A 7201-nucleotide genomic window follows, 5' to 3' on the forward strand; every position below is an offset into this window, starting at 1 on the left:
TTTGGACAGAAAGCTGGCAAGGAGAGCCCAGCAGCGCCTCTCTTCCAAGGAGGCTGGAGGCATGCAGGGAAGATGTAAGGGTGCATGGGAAAGGGAACAGCCATCTCCCACCCAAGTACTGCACAGGGGGCCGAGCTCTGGGCAGTCTCTCACCAGATCCTGGCAGGATGGTGCTAATAGAAGACAGTGTTGCTCCTTGAAGCATGAAAACCGAGCTCCTCACAGTGGGATTACTTGTCAGAAACTCTGCTGCGAAAACTCCCTGAATTCTCCACATAGCTCTAGCTTTCCAGCAGCTTTTGCCCCAAAGAACTTGATTTGGCCCATCAGTATTGGCTGGAAACTGAGCTTTCTAGTGACTCCACAATCCAACCCTTGTCAGTCACGCTACTTTGGTCAGTGCATGGGGTTCTTTGTGATAAACCTCACTGGAATTTGGAAACTGTTCAGCAAATTTGACCTCTACTTTGTCTTATAAATATCACAGTGTCAAACAGCATCGCGCATGTCTTATCACTCAAAAACTGGAAGGAGGAGATGGAATTATTGTGCAGTCAGTTCTGATTTTCCAAAACAATATCTTTGAGTCAAAGGAAAAGCTTTTTTCTTCTCAGAAAGAAAAGAGACTGCCCTCTTTTTGCCTGGGGGAAGCGGGCTCTTCTGAAACTTATACTGATCACTCCTTTGCATGTACTAGTTGCCCCCAAAAGGGCCTAAAGCATTTCCATGTTTTGTAGGTAGAGCACAATTGCAGCCAGCTCCTGCGAGAAAGATGAGAATCAACCAATTTCTCTGTTCTCACTACAGGAAAGGGAATGGAGGCATCAGCAAAACCTTGGCCAAGAACAGCTCTTACCAAAATTAAGAGCTTGTAATTTCCCTGCAGAATAGATAGAAAAGCTCAGCGGAGCTATCCCAAAAATCTGGGGGGAGGGCAAAAGGGGAAAATGTATTTAGATGCAGATTGGCATCTTTTAAGAAATCTGCTTCGCTGACATGAATATGGTCAGGCCCTTTCTTTACTAAAAGTGTGTGTGCTCTTACTGTGCCTCCTGCCCCCGGCCCTGGTTTTGATGCTGCTCAGCATGCTGGGGCAGGGGCTGTGATGTCCAAAGCAAAGGAAGATCATGCAGAGACAGTGTTGCCTTGTGAGCTCAACACAGCTGGCAGTCCGGCCTGCTGCCGCCAAATTGCTGTGTGGCCTGGGCTCATTGCTTAAAGCTTTCCCAACTGTGAAGGCTGGGGTATAGTATTTATCTACTCTACAAAACTTTTATGAGAATTGGTACGTTTTTGTAGAATTCCTCAGTAACACAGATCACAATAGCTGTGGCAGAGCCAGACTTTTCAGACTAAAATGTCTATGCGTATTGCATTATTTACATGTAATCTCTTAAGCCAGGCCATTCAGAGGGTGCAGAAATTCTTGCTTCTTTGTTTCCCACCAATTCCAGCAGCAAGTGCCCTGGACCGCTCAAAATCCAGCTTAGGTACAATTGCCCAATACACCCAAAGCACTTGGGCTTCCACCTCCCTTGTTCAGTGCAAATCCCAGGCTCCTGGAAGGAGCCTGGGTGCCACTGAAAGGCAGCATAATGTAGAGCTCTAAACCACTCAGGAACTTTGCATTAGTTTATATTCCTCCAGAAATAAGAAGGAGGCACTGATGATTTCCATGGGGAAAACCTCCTTGTTTTCCTGACCGTATTTCTGATGGTGAGCTGAGAAAAGTAATTTGAAACAGGCCAGGTTCCCCCTGCTTCCCCAAAGTATCCTTTCAGGTATCAGCCGGCCCTGATGTACTGTATAGCCAGCAGTGTCATGTCATAGTCTTGAAGATTCGTCTTACAATCAACATTTAGAATCAAATATCAAATGAGTCTAATAATAATAACAAGAATATTGTGTTTACCTCACAGTGTTAATGTTCAACTGCAAAGTAGATGCTGCAATTGCAAACAACCAAAGAAAGTGCTTCATATGCAGAAGAGTCCTTGTGCAAGAGGTGGAAGACTGCAGGTTAAACTGTGGGAGCCTCTTGCACTGCTTGAGGCCTGGAGCATAGCTAGCTTTTCCCTTGTTCCCTCCCCTACAGTGCATGCCAATCATTTCAGTTTACATGAAACAGCCTTTTATAAAAAATAGCAAGTCAAACCAAACCAAAGTGTCCATTGTTTTTTTCTAGTCTGTTACTCAAAAAAAGCTTTTGCAGTATGCTTTAGTCCAGTGAGTCAAAGGTATTGCTCCCTCACTCAGCGTTCCTATTTGCATTTCTCAAAAGAAGAATTGGCTGAGAACTGGTGTGGACAAGCGCTGAAGATTGCACTGGAAGCAGCTGAGGCTTGGTGGCTCACACACAGGGAAGTGCTGCATTGATTGTTGGGGCTGTAGGCTTGGAGACTGTGTAAATGGTTATTGTTATTTGGTCAGAGCGAGTGGAGCCTGTGTGAAGGTGCCACCCCGTAGGGGACTGCAATCAGAAATGATCAAGTGGAGCAAAGCAGGGCTGGCACATGCAGCAATGGCAAGGGTCCCTTATAGCACTGATGTATGCAAAGTTAGGCAATTAGCGTGTATTAGGTCTCTGTACTGTAAAGAAACATAAGCAAGTATATGTGTGTAGCCTTGAAACACCAACTACAGCCCTCTGGAATGCCATAGGCCTTTTAAACACTAAAGACAGAAGGGTTTGGCTTGTGCTAAGTTTGAAAGAAGTTTGGAGAGCAGACCAGAGAAACCGGAAATGAGGTGAGATGCTTGGTGAAGGTATAAGGAGCAGGACCCTGTACAAAAGGATGTGAGGAAAGATATTCCCAGTGCAGGTATTAAGCAGCAAGATGTACATAACACAGAGCTCACAGAAAGGCCAGTCTCAGCCTCTCTAGCTCCTTTCTCTCCCTGACCCCACTGTTGCAGACACACTCAGTGAAAAGCCTACACCTGATAAAGGCAGGTGCACCCAGCAACAGGCAAAGCATTCTTCTGCCTGGGCCCAGAAGTAGACATGGGTCCATGTTAAACCAATTAGTAACCTTGGAAGTCACTAGCTATGAGGTGCTGGAGCCAATCTGAGGTCAGTCAGGTAAGGATGGGATGATTTTGGTTCCCCTCAGCAAGGGCCGCTGTGGGCACAAATAAGTAATACCTCATATTTTTTAAAGGAAGCAAGGCTGCTTATGATATTGTTTCAAGCTTTCTTCTTGAAATCTGCCAACATCAGCTTTTTTTAAAGGTTTTCTTCACTTCTCGATCTTATCTTTGTGCCCTCTGCATCTCCCAAAAAGAGAGTGCTGAAATCTAGGAAGCCTCTAGATTGACTCATTTTTCTCAGAGGAAGGGTTTTCCCTCCTCCTGATGCATTCCCTTGTTCCCATACCTCATGGATCTCAGCATTTGAATGAAGAGCTTGGGCTCTGCAAAAATGCCTTCCAGGTTTTCAAAGAATGTATCTGTTTATACAGATATACCTCCTTACGGTCCAACATCCTGTTTTGGGAAAAATATCCTCTATAATGAGAAAGGGGGGGGAAGGGAACAAATGATTCTTCACTGAAGAGGTGAATGTCTTTCTTTTCTCCTTAACTTCTTTTCTACTTCAGGGATAGGCGTTTTTTTCAGAATAGTTGCCTGGAGAAAACATTTGATAATCCCAGCACACAAAGCAGCACTTCGAAGTGTTGGGGGTCTCCAGTCCAGCCTCTTTGMCCCTCCTCTCCACGCAGCGACACGCAGTGCCCTCTGCCTCCTGAGCCACAGTCCTAAAGAGCTACTGCCAGCTCAGAAGACCTGTGTATGTAGAGTTACTGCACTTTAAAATGGCTTTTTCTTTAGGAAAATACTGTGTGCATAGTTTTGCTTATTACTTAGGGCTGCAGTCATGGCAAAAAAAGACCTCTTGCTGGCCGCAGGACAGGTACAGCACAACCAGCAGTGGGGAGTTAAGACTCATGCTGATTTTGTGGTGAGCTGTCTCCTGATGAGTATGTTGGCCAAAATCCATGAGGTTTCTGTCCTGGGTGTGCGCTAGAGGGAGCTGCAGCCGCAACAATAATCTCTGCTTGGCAGTGGGCGCCTGCTGAAGGCCTCGCCTTGCTGCAGCTGGGCTTTGGCTAACACTGTGTCACCGTTGGCACGTGGGGGACCACGGACGGTGTGGTCCCCAGAGCAGACTGGGAAAACCGTACTGGCATATCAGTGTGGAAGCGTAAGGGAAATCCAAATCCCAGTTTGTCCTTCCCCCTTGTGCACCCATCTGGGCACATGGGGCAACCCAGGTCGCTGACACAGTGCAGATTAATCTGTGGAATGTGCTGCCTGTGGAAGATCAGCAATTGACAAAGTCGAGTAACACAGAGGTTGATTTCTGGTCACAAAACAACCCCTGATGTTTTCTATTGGTGTTGACTCTGGGTTAGTTTTGGAGACCAGCTCAAGTAGCATATTGGTTGGTTGTTGCTTGATGCCTGCGGCACTCCCAGCTTTACTTGCTTGCTCCCTTTTGCATCTGCCAGGCCAGTCGTTCCAGGTAACAGCACGGCCGCTGCTAGCCCTGGGCAGCTGGGGTGGGTGGGGGACAAACTCTTTCTGGCAGAAGGGCAGCTCTGTGCCAGAGCCCGGATAGAGCCAGGGATGCGAAATGATGCTGAAAGACAGAGCATTCAGGCACTGAGAAAGGCAAGAGACTACAGCTATGAGATCGTGTGAAATGTTGCAGGCTGTTAGGAAAGGAAAAACAGGGAGTGGCCACATCTCTGGGGATCATAGTAAGGACAGGCTCGCTAGAAGAGRGGGGAAGAGAAAGGAAGTGTCTTGCTGTGCAATGAAACGATAATATGCAGCTTACTTTCAAGAGCCAACCAAAGAAATCAAGTATGTTAAAAGTCCCTTCCGCACTGAGGCTATAACAAACTTCGAAGAACAAATGTAAAACCTGCAAAACTGTATTTAAGTTGACTTTTGGCAATGGGAAGAACAAATGAAACTTCTTTCTTCTGGAGACATCAAAGCCCAGGAAAGATTAATGGCCTAAACGCTATTGCTCTCTTGAGAGATCATTCACTGTTATAATCCTAGTTTTGCAGGACACATTTAGAAGCACGTGACTTACACAGGATCACACATCAAGAATGGGAATCTAGGGCTCTTCCTAGCACTTCACTTTAAACAGGAGCCTTCCTCCCCAACCTTTGCCACTTTCCGTTGCCTCTCCTCCAGCAGCACTGTACGGGGCATTGGCAATTATCATTCGGTGAACTCACCCGTGGTCCCTTGTTAGCTATTTTGGTCAGCACAGAGCAGGGACCCTGGGACATGGGCACAGGGAGATTAGGTGATTTCAATCTTATGCCTTGGGCCCCTCTCCAAGGAAAAGCTGTTGCTAACTTACAGCTGTCTCGTGCTCTCTGTGGAATGAGAGGGAAGTCCATTCAGTGTGGTGAAAATAAACCCACCATCATAGCTGGCATTCTCGTTGGTAGTCTCAGTGCAGAGGCCAAGGATTTGAGGGCTATGACACATGAGGCATCTCACTCCTAAAGAGCTCGATCTGGGTTGAAACGTGTCATCAGAAAAGCATGAGGAGCCTTGTGCTCCTCCTGTCAATACAGTACTTGCCCTCTTCACACAGACAGTCTTTCCTTTTCTGTCCTGCCAGTCTGGCACCTGGCATGGGGACCATTTACTGTACACTCACTTTAAAGGTGAAGAACACCCAATTTCCTCTCATTAAGCTCAAGTACTCAACCATCATTCCTGCAGTTACCGTTTTTTTCATCACCACTTGCTCTTTTCTCCTCTTGAACAGAAAGTTGTGGCTTGTCCTACCTGCTACCTGGCAGGTACCCCACGATCTCCTTTGCCTATTTATCCTTCCCTGGCTCTTTCCAGACATGCAACTGAGTGCCAAGACAGTATCTGGATACAGTGACACATAGCTGGGCAGACTGTCAAAAGGATGGGCTGAGAGAGCAGTGAGAAATGGGCACTTTTCTTCTGCTAACAGTCAGGTGAGGCAGCACTGGGAGACTCTGCAGGCACCACTGTGCTGCACTGCATGCCCAGGAGAGCATGGGGCCCTGAGCAGCAGCCGTGACTTTTGCTCATCTAGTGATGGCTGAGAAGTGACTTGAGAAATTCTTCCTGAGTTTGCCAGCTGTTTGCCAGCTGCCTCCATCAGCTATCTGAGCATCACTTGGCAGCTGGACTTTCATGAAGAAAAGCTTTACATGCTTCTGTTTTGTGAAGCACTGTTGACTGGAGGGGCCACAGAAATAGTGCACAAGTGTTTTATTTGTCATTCTTCACACCACTTAAAATGAAGTTACTACGATACAATCCAAAGGGGGATATTAAGTAGAGGAATTAAATCTTGTCAGAGAATTATTCATCTCACTGGCTGGCCATGGGTGCAGCGCTAAGAACAAAGCAGTTGGCAGTAACTCTTCAAGGAGCACTGCAGTGACGTAGTCATGTATACGCTCTGCCCTTGTCCGACTTCTTTTTCTGTTTAGGACCAAGAGCAAGTCTATGTTAGTGCCAGTGGCCATCACAGGCAAGAAGTGTTGACTATAATAAGGGTATTTATCATATGCTATGAGAAAGCTGAAGCCTTCACCATAGAAGCTTGGAGTTTTTTCTTTACTGTTTTATCAACAGGTCTGAGAGTTTATACAAGATCCTCATGGAGGGTGAAATTTCTTTTGAAGTTGGTTTCATAATCTTCCCTCCTGAATTCATTTCATTGTGGCAAACAGCAGGAAGTAGATAGGCCAGACCAATTCCATGAGACAAGAAGGTAAGGAGAGTGAGGAGGACAGAAGTGATAGCTGGATACACCACCAGCACAAACTGAAACACAAAGAAAAACCTTCTTGAACAATTGTCATCCATCAAAACTGATTTGTCAGTTTACAGTGACACTGTAACTAGCTCACATTTCACAAGGTTTTCCTCACAGAGCCTAATTCAGCTACTTCTGGCTCTGTGGGGAAAATTCAAGAGGTGAGTTACCCTGGATGTGACCTGTGGTGTTTTTAAGTGAAAGAATGATCAGGAGGAAAAAAAAAAAAGGAGGAGGTGGAGAGTAAAAAGAATCTGTCTTAAGTATCCAAACTTTCCCAGGCAGTTCTGGGTGGCCTAGTTTGATCTCCTCTCCCTGCATTCATTGACACAGATATTTTCTTGATACAACTTCCACACACTC

This window comes from Apteryx rowi, unplaced genomic scaffold (genome assembly GCF_003343035.1).
Source record: "Apteryx rowi isolate R43461 unplaced genomic scaffold, aptRow1 scaffold_118, whole genome shotgun sequence".
Lineage (NCBI taxonomy): Eukaryota > Metazoa > Chordata > Aves > Apterygiformes > Apterygidae > Apteryx > Apteryx rowi.